We start from the raw sequence: 23,657 nt of genomic DNA on the forward strand, positions 1-23,657 counted from the left end.
ATTAGGGTAAATCTAGGGCAAAATATTGCTTACAAGTTAACTTTAAGTAATAAGAGATAATAGAAGAGGTATGGTTAATATAGTAAAATTAAGCAGATAGATTAGGTTAAATCTAGGGCAAAATATTGCTTATGGGTTAACTTTAAGTAATAAGAGATAAGAGATAATAGAAGAGATAGGGTTAATATAGTAAAATTAAGCAGAGAAATTAGGGTAAATCTAGGGCAAAATATTGCTTACGGGTTAACTTTAAGTAATAAGAGATAATAGAAAAGATATGGTTAATATAGTAAAATTAAGCAGAAAAATTAGGGTAAATCTAGGGCAAAATATTGCTTACGGGTTCATTTAAGTAATAAGAGATAATAGAAGAGATAGGGTTAATATAGTAAAATTAAGCAGAGAAATTAGGTTAAATCTAAGGCAAAATATTGCTTACAGGTTAACTTTAAGTAATATAGATCCCCTACCCGTGCTAACGCACGAGCATTTATAGTGTGGATTAAAATATAGTATAATATAACACATAATATAAAGAGATATTCTGCCATGGTCACATGACCGAATCAATAATGTTTGGACACACACACATAAAAAGATTCTCCTCAAAATATTCAATCATCTTTTTTTTATCAATTTCCCCCTTATTATGAAAAAAAAATACTTTTTTATGTGTGTGTGACCAAACACTATTTCTTTGGTCCTGTGACCATATTAGAATTTCTCGTTGATAAATAGTCTTATATAGTAACAAATAAAATTAAGCATAATATGAAAATACAATTAATGAAAATGTTAGATAAAGTGAATTACAAAATAAGCTAAATGATTCTTATATAGTATGTAGAAGTTCATACATTCTAAAATACTTTCTTGTATACGACATTGGTTGTGTTATCAATGCAATCACCATTTTCATCAGTTATGAGTATTTTCAAATGTTTCTTTGATGTTACCTTGGAAACTGCGACATATAATTGGCCGTGAGAGGATACAGATTGTGGTAGGTAGATGCCGCACGGGTCATATATAAATTGAAAATGGAAATTCACATCAAGTAGTTGATTGTCTAATTACTTCTCTCCCTTAAAACTCGAAAAAAATTCTTTTGTCAAAAGGTATTTAAGAGATAACAGTGGTGTATTTGAAGTATGATACTTTTTGCCATTTGAAAATTTATTTATATGATAAACATACAAATCCTGGTTAATTGAAGGGATTCGTAAGCCTAGCTCAACTTGGATCTTGCAAATGTGTTCTGAGTTTTAAGTTGTGCTTGCATTCTCATCTACATATAAAAAAAAGTTTAAAACAATTCACAAAGGATTAAGCTTGCAATAATTGTCTCAGAATCTGAGATTTGAAATTGTGAAATTTAACTATAATTTTTGAGTGAAAAAGATTGTATTACACTACTAAATGAAAAAGATTGTATCACACTACTTAATGAAATGAGCTGAACAAAGGCCACCTAAATAACACTTCGTGTACTAAGACAACATCTTCAAGAAGACTCAAGAAAATAATATCACATCCCACACACCAGAGATCAAAACGAACCAAAACAGCTGCAAATATTCTAAAGAAAATCTATAGATATCAAATAACAAAAAAGATATTGCATGCCAATCATAGAACCTTCACTTCAAGTCCACCAAAATCAGTATACTTCAAAAAAAATCAGCCACTTGTCAGATCTGAAGAAAAAAAAATTCACCTATAAATACCATTTTAAATCACCTATTACATAATTAAAAAAAATCACCTATAAATACCATTTTACCGTTTGAAATGAAATAACGTCCATCTCCACGGGTATCAATAAATGTAATGCTCTCAAGATGTGCCATCAAAACCCTGCTGGCTTGTTTTTAGCATTTAACCAACGCCGGTCCCAGTTCTAAACAAATTTGTACATTAGGATATGTCCTTAACCTAAAGTCAAGAGGGAAAGAACAAAACAACTCTAACTATAATATAAACTTTCTACAATAAGTGATGATAATCAAAGCTAAGAGCTTTGAAATTTATCTCAACAAATAACTACTCTCAAGTTCAATACTTATTTAACCTTGACGATATAAGTATGAGATTGAATTCCTGTGTAAAAGGTGTTCATTACTTCTATATGAAATCAAAAGTTGGGATACTCAAAAAGAAGGAAAAAGAAAGTAATAACAACATAAGAAAAGAAGCCATCTTAAGAACATACCTTGCAGAAACTATCATCACTTCCAGAGTAAATAAAATGGCCAATTTCATCAGCAAAACATACAGTGTTTATATCAGCCTAAAACGTAAAATGAAAACCAAAAGTTAGAACATCTATGGTATGTGTAAATACTTTTTATCCATATGGAGCCAACACAATATGAAAATGATTTCTCCATAAAAATGATAAATAAATTATCAAGCAGAAACTTTGAAATAAAATTTCATAACACTAATATAAAGACACTGTCAATAGATTAAGCGGTCGCATTCCTATTATGCAGCTAACCAAACTATTCTATCACATGAATTATAAAAACCACCCCCTTCACATTATGCATAATCAATTCTATACAACTTGGTACTAAATTTTGAATTGTACCCCAATTTAATTCAAACACCACCATAAATTATAGACTCAGACAATGGTCCAAATCATATGAAGCTAAATAGATGTGTAATTTATGGCTAGTAACATTACCGTTGTTTTATCTTGGTTTTCGGGTGTCAAACATTGATTACGTTTGAACCTTTTAAACCGGTGATATCTTATTTTTTCTTGGGAAGGGAAAAAGTAAGCAAAACCCTTGAGAATCGAGGTCCGGGAGTTGTTTTCGCTACGGGAAGGTGTTAGGCACCCATAACGACTATAGTAACCTATAGGAACCGTCTTTAATTTCTACGCGCGCGCTTTATTTTTAAATGCTATTTGAAAATGTTATTTACACCTAAAAGTTACTAAGTGAAGAATTGGAGGGAGAAGAATGTGTTTGAACTTTTATTTTAGTTGAATTGAAGGAATTTTGATTCCTTGCCTACGTACCCGTTTAAGGGATCAAATCCACCGTAGTTCTCTTCCAAAAAATGTTTTTGTTTTTGTTGGTTGATTTTAAGTTTGAAAATTGGAGTTTGAAGAATAGAAAGAGGCCTCAAGGGCATGGGATTAGGAAATTGTGAGGTTGAATTAGTCATTTGCAAAATGTGGTCTAAACATGATTATTTTCATTGGAATTTGATTAAGAAAATGAAAAGGAAAATACAATGGCATGTTGGATCCCAAGGTTTATTTAGAAAATAGTTTGAGTGAAGTTTGTTCAAGTTTTTGGAAAGTTGATTTTTTCTAAGTATAAATCCTAGGCATTCATCTAAACATACAATCCTAAACATACATCTAAACATGCATATTCTAGCTATTTATCTAAAGTGAAGTGTGTGCATGTGTCGGTGCTTGTGTCGGTGTACATTATTAGAGTCCATTGTCCTTTACATCATACCCTAGATACATTCTATGGCCTCTTTGCCAAGCAAATTAAAAGCATGAAAGTAAGATATTACAAGAACTCCTAAGTGTTTACATTCTATCTTTGGTACAAATCATATTGCAAGAAGAATAGAGATGAAAATAGGATGAAATGGAGATGCTTATGGTGAATATGAAATATGAAATGAAAGGGTTAGTAGCATAAGGCAATATCAAAGAGGTGAAGTAAGAGGAATACTAGAATATAAAAGATAGAAAATAAGTGCAAACATGGCTAAAATTTGTTCATAAAATGCAAGAACCAAGTGACCTATAATTCTCACATTCCAATTACATTTTAAAGGTTTAGAAACAAGTTTTGGAATGGGAATTAAGGCTACATGATTTACTTGACATTTTAAAACAAATTTGAAGCATATTTACATTATTTAACTACTTAATGACTTGTAAGCTAAGTAACCTACCAAAATTCACAATTATGCAACAAAATTAAGCACAAACAGTAGCTAAAACCCTATGAAATCAAGTGGTATAGGTCACCAAAATTCATCAAGCAATTGGAATTAAAATCAAACAAATTTCTATTCATTTTTAGCACAAAATATGACAAAAATAGCAAGAAAATCAACACCTTCTTCCTCAACCAATTTTAACATGTGAAAATTATCACAAAATGCTACAAAACTATCAAGAAACCTATATGAATTTTTTAGGAATTTTTTAAAGGTTTTTTGGACTAAAAAGTGCAAGAGAATTATTAATTCTAACAAAAATAAGGAAAAAAAAATGCTTCAAATATTTTTCACAGGCTTTGGCACAAAAAGATCACAAAAAATGTTAAGGAAAATATCAAGAACACATAGAAAAATATTCAAGAATTTTGTGAAGAAAATTGGACAGGTAAGGGTGCAAATAGCAAAAGAACAGCAAGAAACATGCAGGACAGGGGGGTGTGTATAACAACTAAGCTTTCTGGCATGGCAATTGGGCTTAAGGACGGGTCAGGGTGAAACCATGGGTTAACCCATGGGTGAACCGGTTCGTTGGCCTATATAAGGCCTTGAACCGGTCCACCACTCATTTCCCCTCTCTACTTCTCTCTCTAAGACAAAAACTAGAGAGAGAGAGTCTGCAAACGACTCTCTCTTCTCCGATGAGACTCTCCTCCTCCGACGTGGTGGCCCATGGTGGCGCCGCCGCGTCGGAGCTTCAATCCTTCTCCGATCTGAGAAATAAATACATCTTCTTAAAGCTCTTTCTCTCCTTTTTACGATTTTGGAAACGTTTTCTTGAAAACAAGCTCAGATCGAAGTAGATCTAGGATTGAATCATTCGGTTCTTATGTTTTCAAACTTCATGAAACGAAACCCTAACATGCTCTATTTTCTTCTCTGATTATGAAATTGAACTCGTATTTGAAAAACAAACGGTGAATCTCCATGATTTTTTCAAATTAGGGTTTCGTTTCGAACTTTTGGATTTCTTCGAAGTTTTCACTTCAATTCACCGTTCATTTTCAATCTTGAGTCTTCGATGACGATTTAAAGTGTAAACGAGAGTATTTTTGTGAATATACCTGGCTTCAGTGGAGATTCGAATGGAAATCCTCAAGAAAGCTTCTGATCCTTCTTCTTCTCACTCTTTTCGTCCCTGTGATCGTGTGAATCTCCTGGATTTGCACTTGAATTGCAGGGACTAGTTCGATGATGAAAGTTCTTGCGAAGAACTTCTGAGAACTTCGAAACAAAATCCCGTTCGAACTGACCTTTATTGCGTGATTACTGGATTGAGAATTGCGTTTGATGAAGAATTCTGTGTTGTGTGATGTTTTTGATTCGGTTATGGCTTGAATTTGATGAGAATTGATGGATTTTGTGATAACTGAATTCGGTTAGGGTTTTGAGATGATGAACTTGTTCATCATGTTCTTGAGCTTTTTCTGGATTTTTGTGGTGTTTGATTCGTTTTTGTGGAGAGAGAGAGAATGGGAAGTGTTTTTGATGAGTTGTTGAAATCTGAATGGCACTGCAATGATTGGCGCCTTTTATAGGCTGCCAAGTGTATTACTGGACCAATGCAAAAACGCCACCTGGACATGGACTTTGTAACCAACTCTTGGGACCTTTCTGCAATTTTTGAAAGTTGGAGGACTATTTTACTAAACTTTGGACAAAAAAGGACTTAAAAGAAAAATCCAAAAGTTCGAAAATAATAAAAACTTAAAAGTGAATTTTAAACTAAGAAAAGGACTTATATGCAAATTTTGGAAATATTGGGACTTTAAAAAAAATAAAAATAAAAAAAATGATAAAATTGAATTAAAAAACGTAATTTGAAATAAACGTAAAGTGAAACGATTAAAACTGACAAAACGGACTAAAACGAACCAATGGCCTAAATGAGGTACTTTAAAGTACCTCTCTGCCGAAATTTCGTGTGAAATGACCAAAATGCCCCTGGGGCTAAAACGACTGTAAATGACTCAGATACGAATTTTAAAATGGATTTTTAACAAGGAATTGAATCAAAGACTCATACAAGCAACATTAAAAGACTCAGAGACAATTTTTAGGATTTAAACAGTGACTTGGCACTTGAAATGACCAAAATGCCCCTAGGGGCAAAACTGACTCAAAATGACTTCAAATGCAAATTTTGGAATGGATTTTGACATAGAATGAAACAAAGACTTATTCAACCTATTTGAAAAGACTCAAACAAAATTTTGAAAGACTGAGAGGAAATTGACATGGGAAATGACTAAAATACCCTTGCATGTAAATTTTGCAAATAACATTGAAATAAAATGCAGAGAAAGATTCAATTGATCAAAGACAGTTCAAATGACTTATAATGCAAGAAAAGAAAAATTGACTAGTATTTTTAGGTCCAAAATTAGGGTATAACAGCTGCCCCTATTTAAGTTTCTTTGTCCGGAGAGTCAAGAGACGAAGTCTTAGAGTTGACGGGACGAAGATACTTAAATATTAACATTTGCACTGCTTTTGGACATAAAAATACGCTTTCAGAGTTTCAAAGATATGAATGTTATGCAATACTTTGATTATGAATGCAAGACAAACAACTGGAGTCTATGGAACCTATCATGTCACCGGGGATTCAGGTGGACATTGACAGGGTAGACAAACCAGGGAGTAGAATAATAAGGTGCAAGCTGTTCTTTGGGTCGAACTAGTCACTTGACCGAGAAATACAAAACGAGAGATAGGTGCAAGCTGTTCTTGGGATTGAACTTGGCACTTGACCGGAAACATAGACATATAGGCAGATACAAGTTGTTCTTTGGATCGAACTCGACACTTGATTGGAGATACAAACAGATAGGCAGACACAAACTGTTCTTTTGGATTGAACTGGCTGTTTGGCTGGAGACATAGACAAGAGGGCTGATACAAGCCGTTTCTTTGGATCGAACTTGCTTGTTGGATTATCACCACATCATGTGGGAAAGTGCAGACTGTTCTCTTAGATCGAACTCGTCGTTTGACCGATAACAAAGCATAAGCTGGGTACAAACTGTTCTTCAGATTGAACTTGCCGTCTGACTGATAACAGAGCATGAGCTGGATACAAACTGTTCTTCAAATCGAACTTGCCGTTTGTCCGGAAGCATAGGTATACAAGTAGGTACAAGTGGTTCTTTTTGGATCGAACCTGGCACTTGACCAGTAACAAGATACAAATTGAAAGTCTGGTTTAACAAGATACCAATTGAGGGTAAATTGTCATTGACTTAATTCAAAAATGACCATTTTTGTTGGCCCAAGAGTAAATTGAGAGTGAATTGACATTGGTTTGAATTGAAGATTGCCATTGGAAGAGGGATTGAAAGTTGAGGTTGAACGGAGACATAGACATAGACATTGGATTGGAAAGTTGCAATTGACATTGGAATTGAATTGAAAATTGACATTGACATTGACACTGACATTTGACATTGACATTGGAGATTGTCATTGGAGATTGACATTGAAATTGGAATTGAAATTGGAGATTGACATTGAAATTGGAAATGAAATTGGAGGTTGACATTGAAATTGGAAATGAAATTGGAGGTTGACATTGAAATTGGAATTGGAATTGGAGATTGGAAATTGCTTCGAATTTGGACATTGAATTGAAATTGAGATTGGAAATTGCTTCGAATTTGACAGTTTGACATTGAAATTGGAAATTGCTTCGAATTTGACAGGTTGAAATTGAATTGAATTTGGAATTGGAATTGAAATTGAAATTGAAATTGAATTTGACAGTTGGAATTTGGATTGAATTTGACAGTTGACAGTTGGATATGCAACATGTATGTATGGTATAGCAAGATTATTGGATGTATGAGCATATAAAATGCATGATTATGCATGTGTGAATGCTCGAAATGCATGATTGGTTGGCAATTTGGCAGAAAAACTTCACAAAGGTAGACAAGACATTGGAAGATTGGGCACGTAGTGGCTCGTGCTGCAACATATTCACAGGGGAAAAACTTCTCTGGAGAGACCGTCGTTGAGAGACGTATCGAAACCATGGCTGAGGGCAATAAAACTTGCAAAGGAGGGATCCTTGGAAAGTTCTTGGATACAGGTCGCCGTTGCTAGGCGTGTCAGTGCTGGGTAAACATTGGATGTTCGCATCTGTGGTCAATGCTTTTTCAATATTTCATTCTTTTCATTTTTCATTTTCAAACCCCACTTTTGCCTGAACCGCCCTTTCGGGTTTTCGATTCACCGGGGAATAATATTCTTTTCATTGCCCCATTTTTTGCCTGAATTGCCTTCATAGGTTGACAATCAGCGGGGTGCTCATTTTTGCCTAAGCCGCCCCTTCGGGTTTTCAACTTAGCGAGCTTTTCATTTGTATTTTTCCATTTTTCACTTTCATTCTGTTTTTTCATTCTTGCCATTGACCACAGATCATCCTGGGGAGTAACCTGCTTGTAACATGTATTGAAATAGACATTGATATTCATTCATTCATGCATGTTTCATTGAAATGTACCCTGTTGCTCAGGTTTGCTTTCAAAATAGACAGAAAAAGATTTTTAATTTTCAAAAATGTTTGTTTCAGACATTGACATTATCAAATAGAAAGAAAATATTTTGTATATAGCATTGAAAGTAGCAAGGAAATAGAGTTTCAAACAATAGAGAGGCTCAACTTGATGTAGAAGAGTGAGAGTCAGCCAAAGGCATGACTTCACAGATTTACAAAGCTTGGAAAATGGTAATTTTATTGGTTGGTGATACATTGAACACGATGACCGCTACATTTCATAGAAATTTTGAATTCACAAATACAGAAGCCTCTGATGAAGACGATCATTGACAGTTGCAGATGCCCCAAGGGGTGATAGTGATTTGCCAGATATAGTTACTTGTCTTTTATTGTCAACCTCATTTTTGCATGAACCGCCCTTTCGGGTTTTCGGCTCATCGAGGCGCTCATTCTTGCCTGAGTTGCGTACAATCTCAGCGAGCTTTTTATATTCATTTTTTTTGTCCCTAACTTTTGCCTGGATCGCCCTTTCGGGTTTTCGATCCACCGGGAAGCGCATTTTTGCCTAGGCCGCCCTTTCGGGTTTTCGACCTACCACGCTGTTCTTTTCTTTCTAGACAAAGTATTTCTTGACTATATCGGCATTAACAGGATTTGGAAGCTCAACACCATCCATGTGTGTGAGAATCAAAGCACCACCAGAGAAAGCCTTCTTGACAACATAAGGACCTTCATAGTTAGGTGTCCACTTGCCCCTTGGGTCGGGTTGCTGACTTATTCTTCTTTTCAATACAAGTTCGCCTTCCTTGAATTCTCGAGGTCGGACTTTCTTGTCAAAAGCATTCTTCATTCGCACTTGATACAACTGTCCATGAGTCATAGCGTCCATACGCTTCTCTTCAATCAGATTCAATTGATCATACCGACTTTGACACCATTCAGCCTCAGTTAACTTTGCCTCCATTATTACTCGAAGAGATGGAATCTCCACTTCCAGAGGGAGAACTGCTTCCATACCATACACCAAAGAGAAAGGGGTTGCCCCGGTTGAACTGCGCACTGTAGTACGGTAACCATGCAAAGCAAATGGTAGCATTTCGTGCCAGTCTTTGTAAGTAGTGACCATCTTCTGAACAATCTTCTTGATGTTCTTGTTAGCGGCCTCAACTGCACCATTCATCTGAGGTCTATAAGGAGAAGAGTTGTGATGTTCAATTTTGAATTCTTCACATAAAGCTTGCATCATACTATTGTTCAGATTGGAACCATTGTCAGTGATGATCTTGTTGGGAACACCATATCGACAGATGATGTTATTCTTGATAAACTTGACAACCACTTGCTTGGTCACATTAGCATAGGAAGCAGCTTCAACCCACTTGGTGAAATAGTCAATTGCCACTAGGATGAAACGATGTCCATTGGAAGCTTTTGGTTCAATTCTTCCGATCATGTCAATGCCCCACATAGAGAAAGGCCACGGGGAAGAGATAACATTGAGGGCATGTGGAGGCACATGAATCTTATCAGCATAAATTTGACACTTGTGGCATCTTTTAGCATGTTTGTGGCAATCACGTTCCATAGTTATCCAGTAATAGCCGGCTCTTAACAGTTTTCTTGACATGGTGTGACCCGAAGCATGGGTCCCAAAAGTACCATCATGTACATCATGCATCAATTTCTCAACTTCTTGTTTATCAACACATCTCAACAAGACCATGTCATAGTTCCTCTTGTATAGGATTTCTCCGTCCAGAAGGAATCTGCTAGCCCATCGTCTCAAGGTCTTTTTATCTCTGTTGGAAGCACCAGGTGGATATTCACGATTCTGCAAGAATCGTTTGATGTTATAATACCAAGGCTTTTTGTCACTCACATCTCCATCAGCCTGATCTGGCACATTTTCAATGGTAAACACATGAGCGGGTCTATCAAGACGCTGCACTTTGATTACGGGCACATCATTCCAGTGATTGACACGAAACATGGAGGACAAAGTAGCGAGAGCATCAGCCATCTGGTTTTCATCCCGAGGGATGTGGTGTAGCTCAACCTTGGTAAAATACGTCAACAGCCGTCTCGCATAGTCACGGTATGGGATCAGCTTCTCATGATGAGTCTCCCATTCACCCTTTATCTGATTAATAACAAGTGCAGAATCTCCATAGATGTCAAGGTGCTTAATTCTCAGATCAAGGGCTTCTTCAATGCCCAAGATGCATGCTTCATATTCAGCTATGTTGTTTGTGCAGTCAAAGGTTATTCGAGCAGTGAAAGGAATGTGGTGCCCCTGCGGAGTCACAATGATGGCTCCAATTCCTTTACCGTAAGCATTAACAGCACCATCAAACACCAATCCCCACTTGCTATTGGGATCCGGCCCTTCATTGATCAGTGGTTCTTCACAGTCTTTTGCTTTCAGATACATGATCTCTTCATCAGGGAAATCAAACTTAATCGGCTGGTAATCATCAAGAGGTTGACAAGCAAGGTGCTCAGCAAGGACACTTCCTTTGATCGCTTTCTGAGCTTTGTACACAATATCATATTCAGACAATAACATTTGCCAACGCGCAATCTTTCCAGTAACAGCAGGCTTTTCAAAGATGTACTTGATTGGATCCATTCGGGATATCAACCAAGTTGTATGATTCACCATATAATGACGCAGGCGTTTGGCAGCCCAAGCTAAAGCACAACAAGTTTTTTCAAGCATTGTGTACCGAGTCTCACAGTCGGTGAACTTCTTGCTCAGATAGTAGATAGCATGCTCTTTCTTACCAGTCTCATCTTGTTGACCGAGAACACAACCCACTGAATCATCCAACACTGACAGATACATAATCAAAGGCCTTCCTTCCACTGGTGGGACAAGGATAGGTGGCTCTAACAGGTATTCTTTAATGCTATCAAAAGCTTCCTGACATTCATCATTCCATACAACAGGCTGATTCTTTCTGAGCAATTTGAAAATTGGACCGCAAGTAGTAGTCATGTGAGATATGAATCTTGAAATGTAATTCAGACGTCCGAGGAAACCTCTGACTTGCTTTTCAGTTTGAGGGGCCGGCATCTCTCTGATGGCTCGGACTTTGTCAGGATCAACTTCAATGCCTCTTTGACTGACAATGAAGCCAAGCAATTTCCCAGATCGTACACCGAATGTGCACTTGTTAGGATTCAAACGCAGCTTGTACTTTCTCAGTCTTTCAAACATCTTTTTCAAATACACAAGATGCTGCTCTTCATCACTTGACTTCACAATCATATCATCAACATATACTTCAATTTCTTTGTGAATCATATCATGGAACAAAGTTGTCATACCTCTTTGATAGGTAGCACCAGCATTTATCAAGCCAAACGGCATTACTTTATAACAGAACGTTCCCCATGGAGTGATGAAGGACGTCTTTTCTCTATCTTCAGGAGACATCCGTATCTGATTATAACCAGAGAAACCATCCATGAAGGAGAATACTTTGGATTGAGCAGTACTGTCAACAAGCACATCAATATGAGGTAGTGGGAAGTTATCCTTTGGACTGGCTTTATTCAGATCTCTGTAATCAACACACATTCGAACTTTCCCATCTTTCTTTGGTACTGGTACGATGTTGGCAATCCACTCAGGGTATTCAGCTGTCATGAGGAAACCCGCATCAATTTGCTTTTGTACTTCAGCCTTGATCTTAAGAGCCATGTCTGGACGAGACCTTCTCAATTTCTGTTTGACAGGAGGACATTCAGGTCTTGTCGGTATCCGATGTTCCACAACCTTAGGATCTAGACCCGGCATATCTTCATAGGACCATGCGAAGACATCTGGATAATCATGGAGAAGCTGAATGATCTTCTTTTTCACCTCTGGCTCAAGTGCAGCACCAATCTTGATCTCTCGCTTGTTCTCTTCAGTACCCAGGTTGATGAGTTCAATCTCTTCCTGGTGAGGCTGAATGGCTCTTCTTTCTTGCTCAAGCAGTCGAGTGATCTCATACGGTATCTCTTCATCATCATCCTCATCTTCAGCTTCATATACAGGGAATTCAAAATTTGGAGGAACCATAGGGTCACTGTGTTCAACGGGTTTATTATGGTTCAATCTGCATAATATGATTGGGATGATTTTAGAAAAAGTTTTTCATGCAGATTTTTGAAATTAATAAGAAAAATACAGATGTTTTGGTTTTTTCTGGCATTACCATTATTTCCAAGAAAAAGGCACTAAAAAGTAAAAAACAAAGAGTCGCGAGAAAGACGACAACTTTTATTGATAACGGCAATGCCGAAACAAACACGCCCTTACAATGATATCACTTTCGCCTTGGGCAGAGCGAAAGGATTGTTATTTTGAAAACAAAAAAACATGAGCAACAAGACACATTACATGGAAGCATGCATGACTAAAGGAACATCAATGGCTTCCCAATTTCTCACAGTGCCTCCTGGTATAACAAATGCAGGCACGTGACCACCTTCAGCAGCATCTTCAGTAATAGCATTGATGAACCCAGCACTGTAGAAAGTTCCCTTTGAAACAGCAGATGTCGGGGAGAATCCAAGGCCCTCTTTACGCTTGTTTTCCAGAATCTGAATCACTTTGCCCCAGCCAGCAGCTTGCCCTGCTTGAACAGCCTTCTGGGCGTCCTTTAGTGAAGCCATGCTAGCACCAGCCCTCCGGGGCTCTGCACCCTCAACAGTCAATCCTTGAAGCGGCGTCCCTTCAGCGGACCCTGCTTCAACACAAGAGAACGATGATACTTGGCTAACTAGATATGCTTCCTCACCATGCACAGTGACAATCTTACCATTCCTCATGAACTTGAGCTTCTGATGCAAAGTGGAAGTTACCGCTCCAGCGTCGTGGATCCACGGTCTTCCGAGGAGACAGCTGTAAGAGGCATTGATATCCATGACTTGGAAAGTTATTTGAAATGTCTCGGGACCAACGGTGATTGGCAGGTCCACTTCCCCGAGAACATCCTTGCGGGATCCATCAAAAGCCTTAACCAGATAGCTGCTACCCCTCAGGGAAATTCCATGATGGCTCAATTGTCTTAGCGTGGATTCGGGCATTACATTCAGAGATGATCCAGTGTCTACCAATACGTTGGATATCAGGTCAGATCCACAATGTACTGAGATATGTAGAGCCAAGTTGTGGCGTTTCCCTGCTTCGGGGAGCTCATCGTCACCGAACCCCAAGTTGTTGCAGGCAGTAATATTACTCACTATCCCATCAAACTGATCCACAGAGACCTCGTGGTCAACATAAGCTTGCTCGAGTATCTTCATTAACACTTTCCTATGAGCCTCAGAGCTCATGAGCAGAGACAGGATGGATATCTTTGAAGGAGTCTGTAGCAGCTGGTCAACAATCTTATAGTCACTTTTCTTGATAAGTCTCAGGATTTCGTCCAGATTGGACTCTTCAATAGATTGGCCTGCTGGGCCGGTGTTCTTGTCAACAGGAGGAGCAACTGGTGGAGTTACCGTGGCAATAGGTGTTACCACCTTCTTTTGAAACAAGGGTGGACGGACTTTTCCACTTCTCAGAGTTGTAACTTCACTAGCAACATTATCAACTGTAGCTGGGGATACGAGAGGCACCTCCACTCCGTTCTCAATCATGGTTGCATTGTATTTGTAGGGAATTGCTTTGGTAGAGGTATAAGATACCGGACCAGGTAGCCTGATCACCAAAGGCTCAACATTCTTTACCTGAGATACACTTTCAACAGGAGAGTCATGGAATACTGGCACAATCACACATACATCACTGGCAATCAAGTACTTGTCATCCATCAGGCTCTGGATATCATTTTGCACAACACAACAGCCCATAGGATTCTGCAGACATTCTGAACAAGAATCATGATCATGTTTGAACAGAGAAGCCTGGCAAAGCTTGACATGTAATGGCACCAAGGGAGTAACGACATTGCGGACATCCAACATGGGATCCTCTTGAGGAACGGGAAGCCTTTCAAAGGCCTCAATCATATTGACAGCAGCATGGTTTGGAAGCGGGTTATCAAGGACATGAGGAACACTGTTCTCAAAAGTCAACCGTCCCTTTTCTATCAGATCTTTCACAATATATTTCAGAGCAAAGCAACATTCGACATCATGGCCTTGAGCACCCTGATGGAATTCACATGTTAGGTCCTGACGGAACCTGGGAGGCAATGGATTAGGCGGAGGCTTGCCTGGTCTAGTGACACAGTGTCCCTTAGCCAATAGAGTTGGGAGCAGCTCACCATACCGCATTGGTATTGTTGGAAAAGAAGGTTTGGGTCGGGGACCCTGTTGTTGCTGCCGTTGCTGTTGAGCAGGAGGCTGTTGTTGCACTTGCTGAGGGATGGCATTGACGGGCATTGGTGGTTGACCCGGTGGCAGAGGGTATTGTTGGTAGAATGGTGGGAAGAAAGGATGTTGAGAGTATTGCATGTATTGATAGGGCAACGGTAGTTGCATGGCTGCTGCAGACGGGTTACCAGACACCATCCCTACATCGGATTCTTTCCTCTTGTGATGACCGTTACCATACTTCTTTGGCGCACTGTTTGAAGATTCACCTTTCTCAAGGATAATAATACCATCTCGGACAGCCTCCTCTAAGAGAGTTCCCATCGTAACCATATCAGAGAAGTTGTTTGGGGCAGAGACTATCATTCTCTCCTTATATTCCTTCTTCAGAGTCTTCAGGAATGTCTGTGTTAACTCTTCCTCATCAAGTCGAGGAGAAACACGGGCAGCTGCCCCTCTCCACCTTTGAGCATATTCACGGAATGTTTCATCTGATTTCTGAGATAGGGCTTTGAGAGAGTCCCTGTTTGGCCTTAGACGGGTATTGAACTCATATTGACCTTCAAAAGCAGCGGCGAGTTCCTCAAAGGTATGAATGTTATCTTTGCTCAGACTAGTGTACCAATCTGCTGCATCATCTGTCAAGCTACTCTGAAAGCAATGGATCATCAGTGCATCATTGTCGGCGTAGTTAGCCATCTTTCGGACATACCGGATAACATGGTTATGTGGGCAAGAAGTCCCATTGTACTTGTCAAATTCTGGCTCTTTGAATTTCTTAGGAACCTCAAATCGGGACACCAGGCATAGATCACGAGCTTTAGCAGGAGCACTATTGTTTCCCCGGCTAGCCTTGACCTCACGGAGTTCTCCAGCCAACTCCCTCAACTGTCTCTTCATAGCTTCCATTGCGGGATCTTGTCCACGCGGAGTGTCAATATCAATCACCTGTTGCACAGTGTGTACAATAGGGTCGGTAACAACAGTAGTTACTTGAGGCATAGCAGTAGACACAGGAATCTGTCCTTGACCGGCAACACCAGAGACACCAGCAGCAGTATTAGGAGAGTAGTAAGCTGAGAGGCCATAAGGACGGCCGTTGGGCATAACAAAACGAGCATCAGTAGCCACAGTAGATAGTGGGATAGAGGGAATCACCTCAGCAGTGACTGGAATAGAAGTGGCTGGCTGTTCTTGTGAAGCCATCATAGCGGACATAGCGTCATGAGCCTTGGCCAAGTCTTCTTTCATAGCGGCCAATTCGGCACGGAGCTGAGCATTTTCTTCTTCAAAGTTAGCCATTATCCTTCTCTTGTGAAATCTTGTCTGATGAATTCTATCTGGTTGGTAGACTTTGCGAACACGAGCCACTTTTCAGACTGCGGCGGACAAAACCAGGAGGCAATGAGCACGAGAGAAGTTTTTTTGTGGTCAATGAATGCATATGATGCATGAAATGTGTTAATGTATATGCAAAAAAGACTCTTTTTATGTTATCGAAGGGTTTTAGTCAAATTATAAACTCGTAAACATTACTAAACAACAATTAACATAAGCGGGAAACAAACACCAACATGTAGTTTTACAAGACAATTTTAACATAAACAAAAGGAAATAACAACAGGAAATGGAAATCCTCAAGCATAGGAAGTGGAAGCGTCGTCCTCAGAGTCGGACTCATAGTCGCAGTATCGCGCGTAGAAGTCACGGGCACCCCTAGCCCTCTTGGAGTCCCTCATAAGCAGCCTATCTTTCTCCTCAATCTCTCTCTTAGCCTTAGCTAACTCTTTCTTCAGTGTCAAGACCTCATGAGTCTGCTGCTCACCTTTTCCATCCAAAGTCATGATCAAGTTCTCAGCCTCATAGTATCTAGCTCTCCACTGATGTTTCTCCCGACTCTCCATAGCTAGATGCTCCTGATACATCTCCTGGGTAGGTGGGAGTAGAGGCAAAGGCATGGTAGGAACAGATGCAGACACATATCTCATAGAGGGGTAAGGCATACCAATCTCCTCAGCTTGGTTTATCACCCACTGTGTATAGGCTTCATGAGCAATACCGGACCTTACACCCATATGCTTCACCTCTTTCTTCCGAAGCTTAGTCCAAGCTTGCATGAAATCTTCTCTTATGCCCGTGGGAGCATTGGAGTAGTGAAAGAAGTAGGGAGCTGTAGCAAGATTGATGGGCTTATCTTTCATCGGAAAACCAAATTGTCGCAAAGCGAGCTCCGGGTTATAGTTGATTCCACCCCGGGTACCAAGAAGAGGTACATTAAGAAACTTTCCACCACCAAAGATAATTTCCTTAACCCTAGAAGCGGGAGTAAGCCAAACCACTTCATTAGGAGTGAGAGCCATAATCCTCTGTGAAACAGACCAATTCTCCGGATTGTCGTGGAAAGACTTCGGAAGGTGCGAAATGAACCACCTATAGAGGAGAGGCACACAACAAAGAATGTATCCACGACCCTTGTCGGAACGATCGTGAATGGCATGGTATGTGTCAGCTAGCAAAGTAGGAACCGGATTCTTGGAGTGGAAGATCATAATAGCATTCATGTCCACGAAGCCATCAAGATTCGGAAAGAGAATAAGCCCATAGATGAGAAGTGCAAGAATAGCCTCGAGAGTGTCCTGACAAGTGGTATTGAGGTTGGCTTTCCCAAGAAGATACTCTGAAGTGAACCCTCGGATATGTGCCTTAGTAACAAGATTCTTGGAGACATCGGTGGTCTTGAGATAGAGATCTTTAGCAATAACCAATGGAGGAGGAGGATTTTCAGGTCCTGAGAAAGGTATCCCCTTAGCAATAGATAAACCCATCAAGGAAGAATAAGCCTCTAGAGTAGGCACCAACTGAAAGTCTGGGAAAGTGAAGCACCGATACCCCGGATCATAGAATTGCACTAGAGTGTGCACAAGCTTCTCGTCCACATTAGTATGGAGAATAGGAAGTAAAGCCCCGTAACGGTGTCGGAAACCAGTCGGATCCTCAATCTTGAGTGCCAAATCTCTCAAACTAGCCAAATCCACTTCCTTGAACTTGTAGGACTTAGTCATCTTCATTCCTACAATGTTTACAAATTCAATTTGTCTAAGCCCTTCGATAACAATGCATGGAAAAAGTTTACGCATGTATGCATGTATGCATGAATGCATGATTATGTTCAAGTTCGGAGAAAACATGGTGGGTTGAAGTTCAAAGTCGAGGAGTCATGGGTGGACACGGTGTCCGGTGAAACTAGGGCTTTAGGATAATAGTAACCGGGTTCTAAAAAGGTTCCCAATTTGCAACCTCTCCGACGTATATCATGGTGTCACGAGACAACACTCGCTCCATGATTATACGTGGAAGGTCTAACTTGAGTGTAGTATCGCGTGACGACTAAAACTCGAGACGACACTCGGTTTAGCCTCCGCACTACGTCCTAGAAAATGGCCATGGATGGGTTTGGTTATCTACGGTTCATAGCGTCATAGAACAATTAGAAGTAAAGTGCCTAAACGCGACAACACGCGCCGACAACATCACCCCCAAAATGCCTCAGCTATGTGGGATTGATCGCATAATCCAAAACACGAGGCAACCCCCGGAATGAATTGTCGATTATATCCCTCCTAAATCCTAAGTTCACTCAGCCCGGGTGCAGGACTTTTGATATTCTCACCCCACACGTTTGCAAGAAATTAAACATTTATTCACATAGGAAAGCAAGTAAAAGAAGCAAGTAAAAACACAAGCGCGAGCGTGGAAATAAAGACTAGGCGGAACTCTCGAATCTCCCCAGTGAAGTCGCCAGCTGTTTTATCTTGGTTTTCGGGTGTCAAACATTGATTACGTTTGAACCTTTTAAACCGGTGATATCTTATTTTTTCTTGGGAAGGGAAAAAGTAAGCAAAACCCTTGAGAATCGAGGTCCGGGAGTTGTTTTCGCTACGGGAAGGTGTTAGGCACCCATAACGACTATAGTAACCTATAGGAACCGTCTTTAATTTCTACGCGCGCGCTTTATTTTTAAATGCTATTTGAAAATGTTATTTACACCTAAAAGTTACTAAGTGAAGAATTGGAGGGAGAAGAATGTGTTTGAACTTTTATTTTAGTTGAATTGAAGGAATTTTGATTCCTTGCCTACGTACCCGTTTAAGGGATCAAATCCACCGTAGTTCTCTTCCAAAAAATGTTTTTGTTTTTGTTGGTTGATTTTAAGTTTGAAAATTGGAGTTTGAAGAATAGAAAGAGGCCTCAAGGGCATGGGATTAGGAAATTGTGAGGTTGAATTAGTCATTTGCAAAATGTGGTCTAAACATGATTATTTTCATTGGAATTTGATTAAGAAAATGAAAAGGAAAATACAATGGGATGTTGGATCCCAAGGTTTATTTAGAAAATAGTTTGAGTGAAGTTTGTTCAAGTTTTTGGAAAGTTGATTTTTTCTAAGTATAAATCCTAGGCATTCATCTAAACATACAATCCTAAACATACATCTAAACATGCATATTCTAGCTATTTATCTAAAGTGAAGTGTGTGCATGTGTCGGTGCTTGTGTCGGTGTACATTATTAGAGTCCATTGTCCTTTACATCATACCCTAGATACATTCTATGGCCTCTTTGCCAAGCAAATTAAAAGCATGAAAGTAAGATATTACAAGAACTCCTAAGTGTTTACATTCTATCTTTGGTACAAATCATATTGCAAGAAGAATAGAGATGAAAATAGGATGAAATGGAGATGCTTATGGTGAATATGAAATATGAAATGAAAGGGTTAGTAGCATAAGGCAATATCAAAGAGGTGAAGTAAGAGGAATACTAGAATATAAAAGATAGAAAATAAGTGCAAACATGGCTAAAATTTGTTCATAAAATGCAAGAACCAAGTGACCTATAATTCTCACATTCCAATTACATTTTAAAGGTTTAGAAACAAGTTTTGGAATGGGAATTAAGGCTACATGATTTACTTGACATTTTAAAACAAATTTGAAGCATATTTACATTATTTAACTACTTAATGACTTGTAAGCTAAGTAACCTACCAAAATTCACAATTATGCAACAAAATTAAGCACAAACAGTAGCTAAAACCCTATGAAATCAAGTGGTATAGGTCACCAAAATTCATCAAGCAATTGGAATTAAAATCAAACAAATTTCTATTCATTTTTAGCACAAAATATGACAAAAATAGCAAGAAAATCAACACCTTCTTCCTCAACCAATTTTAACATGTGAAAATTATCACAAAATGCTACAAAACTATCAAGAAACCTATATGAATTTTTTAGGAATTTTTTAAAGGTTTTTTGGACTAAAAAGTGCAAGAGAATTATTAATTCTAACAAAAATAAGGAAAAAAAAATGCTTCAAATATTTTTCACAGGCTTTGGCACAAAAAGATCACAAAAAATGTTAAGGAAAATATCAAGAACACATAGAAAAATATTCAAGAATTTTGTGAAGAAAATTGGACAGGTAAGGGTGCAAATAGCAAAAGAACAGCAAGAAACATGCAGGACAGGGGGGTGTGTATAACAACTAAGCTTTCTGGCATGGCAATTGGGCTTAAGGACGGGTCAGGGTGAAACCATGGGTTAACCCATGGGTGAACCGGTTCGTTGGCCTATATAAGGCCTTGAACCGGTCCACCACTCATTTCCCCTCTCTACTTCTCTCTCTAAGACAAAAACTAGAGAGAGAGAGTCTGCAAACGACTCTCTCTTCTCCGATGAGACTCTCCTCCTCCGACGTGGTGGCCCATGGTGGCGCCGCCGCGTCGGAGCTTCAATCCTTCTCCGATCTGAGAAATAAATACATCTTCTTAAAGCTCTTTCTCTCCTTTTTACGATTTTGGAAACGTTTTCTTGAAAACAAGCTCAGATCGAAGTAGATCTAGGATTGAATCATTCGGTTCTTATGTTTTCAAACTTCATGAAACGAAACCCTAACATGCTCTATTTTCTTCTCTGATTATGAAATTGAACTCGTATTTGAAAAACAAACGGTGAATCTCCATGATTTTTTCAAATTAGGGTTTCGTTTCGAACTTTTGGATTTCTTCGAAGTTTTCACTTCAATTCACCGTTCATTTTCAATCTTGAGTCTTCGATGACGATTTAAAGTGTAAACGAGAGTATTTTTGTGAATATACCTGGCTTCAGTGGAGATTCGAATGGAAATCCTCAAGAAAGCTTCTGATCCTTCTTCTTCTCACTCTTTTCGTCCCTGTGATCGTGTGAATCTCCTGGATTTGCACTTGAATTGCAGGGACTAGTTCGATGATGAAAGTTCTTGCGAAGAACTTCTGAGAACTTCGAAACAAAATCCCGTTCGAACTGACCTTTATTGCGTGATTACTGGATTGAGAATTGCGTTTGATGAAGAATTCTGTGTTGTGTGATGTTTTTGATTCGGTTATGGCTTGAATTTGATGAGAATTGATGGATTTTGTGATAACTGAATTCGGTTAGGGTTTTGAGATGATGAACTTGTTCATCATGTTCTTGAGCTTTTTCTGGATTTTTGTGGTGTTTGATTCGTTTTTGTGGAGAGAGAGAGAATGGGAAGTGTTTTTGATGAGTTGTTGAAATCTGAATGGCACTGCAATGATTGGCGCCTTTTATAGGCTGCCAAGTGTATTACTGGACCAATGCAAAAACGCCACCTGGACATGGACTTTGTAACCAACTCTTGGGACCTTTCTGCAATTTTTGAAAGTTGGAGGACTATTTTACTAAACTTTGGACAAAAAAGGACTTAAAAGAAAAATCCAAAAGTTCGAAAATAATAAAAACTTAAAAGTGAATTTTAAACTAAGAAAAGGACTTATATGCAAATTTTGGAAATATTGGGACTTTAAAAAAAATAAAAATAAAAAAAATGATAAAATTGAATTAAAAAACGTAATTTGAAATAAACGTAAAGTGAAACGATTAAAACTGACAAAACGGACTAAAACGAACCAATGGCCTAAATGAGGTACTTTAAAGTACCTCTCTGCCGAAATTTCGTGTGAAATGACCAAAATGCCCCTGGGGCTAAAACGACTGTAAATGACTCAGATACGAATTTTAAAATGGATTTTTAACAAGGAATTGAATCAAAGACTCATACAAGCAACATTAAAAGACTCAGAGACAATTTTTAGGATTTAAACAGTGACTTGGCACTTGAAATGACCAAAATGCCCCTAGGGGCAAAACTGACTCAAAATGACTTCAAATGCAAATTTTGGAATGGATTTTGACATAGAATGAAACAAAGACTTATTCAACCTATTTGAAAAGACTCAAACAAAATTTTGAAAGACTGAGAGGAAATTGACATGGGAAATGACTAAAATACCCTTGCATGTAAATTTTGCAAATAACATTGAAATAAAATGCAGAGAAAGATTCAATTGATCAAAGACAGTTCAAATGACTTATAATGCAAGAAAAGAAAAATTGACTAGTATTTTTAGGTCCAAAATTAGGGTATAACAACCGTGTGCGTTAAAAAATTCGAAGTGAAAACCTTATTTGTTTCAAGAACATCAGAAACCACCCCTCAGAAAACATACCAAACCCAATAACACTAAAGAGCTAAATCACAACCATCTATATTGATAAACCAGTAGGAGACCATTACAAACAGCCAGCTAAAACAGGCAATAAATTTTTTTAAACAGAGCTAAAACAATTGCATACCAAAGTTAAGAGCAGAAAAAAAAGGATATGTTGCAGCTGGAACACGATGACACAAAACAGAATGCAGGGGGTGGAAGAAACACTGCTATGTAGCAGCTATAATCTGAAACAACTCTGCTGCACAACATTAGTCCACTCCACATGCCAAAATCCAGCTCCAAATTATGAAGAAAATTACCTTGAACTCTCCGATTATGCAGAAAGTTACCTTGAACCAACTCCGAATAGTTAAGGGTAAACATCTGAATATGAAAATCCAAAATATAGATTGCATTAGCATATACATTACCTCGAATTCTCTACGACGATTCCACTAAAACAGTAAAAAAAATTCTTGTTAATGATGTATCAGTATTATTTATTTTTCATTGAACTATATGAGCCTTGATCAAGATATTACTAAAAAGAATACACATACCAAATATTTATTCACCAATACACATACCAAAAGTCTTACTAACAAAAAAACTCTAGCTACATCAGACCAAAATAGGCGCGGAAATTTTATTCTGTTACAACAGAAAAATGAAAGTTGAATCGGCAACAAAACCCATACTGGAAGCAAAAAAATGGCCAAAGAAATATGTAAAAGCAAGTCAGTAAAACATGACAAAGAAGTAGCTGTCTTAAATGAAAAAAATTACCTTGAACTCTCTCCGATTATGCAAAATCTTTCTTGTTAATGATGTATCAGTATTATTTATTTTTCATTGAACTATATGAGCCTTGATCATGATATTACTAAAAAGAGATAATAGAAGCAGAGAAAAAAGAGATAGGAGAAAAAAGAGATAATAGAAGCAGAGAAATTAAGCAACAAAATAGTCGTAAGCAATATTCTCTGTTTTTTTTTTCTTCTTATGTTTATCGTATAAAGTGTGAGCAACAAAACAGATTAAGCAACAAAACAGCCGCAAGCAATATTCTTGCTTTTTTTCTTCTTATGTTTATCGCATAAAGTGTGGGCAACAAAACAGACCTAATTTTCATATGCTAGTAATATGATTTTGAAGTTTATCTGTTAATTAATTATACTCTTTTTCTTTTTGTTTTCATAATTAAAGTTTTGATTAGGGTAAAACAGGAATTTTATTCATTAGGGCTTAGGTTTAATTAGGGCTAAAATGTTGGCATGGGTTAACTTTTACTGTTTTTTTCTTCTTCTTA

General features: G+C 38.2%; 1 long non-coding RNA gene across 1 annotated transcript; it reads right to left on the minus strand.

The window, feature by feature from the left end:
* Positions 1–1,363: 1,363 nt before the first annotated feature.
* Positions 1,364–23,161, minus strand: LOC146944096 (uncharacterized). The gene is made up of 5 exons (XR_015028124.1): positions 23,135–23,161; positions 22,491–22,732; positions 2,213–2,290; positions 1,784–1,900; positions 1,364–1,697 (listed from the first exon to the last, which is right to left on the minus strand). It is a non-coding gene; the product is annotated as an uncharacterized LOC146944096 (long non-coding RNA).
* Between the last annotated feature and the right edge of the window lie 496 nt (positions 23,162–23,657).

This window comes from Medicago sativa, chromosome 2 (genome assembly GCF_051527215.1).
Source record: "Medicago sativa cultivar Bolivia chromosome 2, Bolivia_mono, whole genome shotgun sequence".
NCBI lineage: Eukaryota > Viridiplantae > Streptophyta > Magnoliopsida > Fabales > Fabaceae > Medicago > Medicago sativa.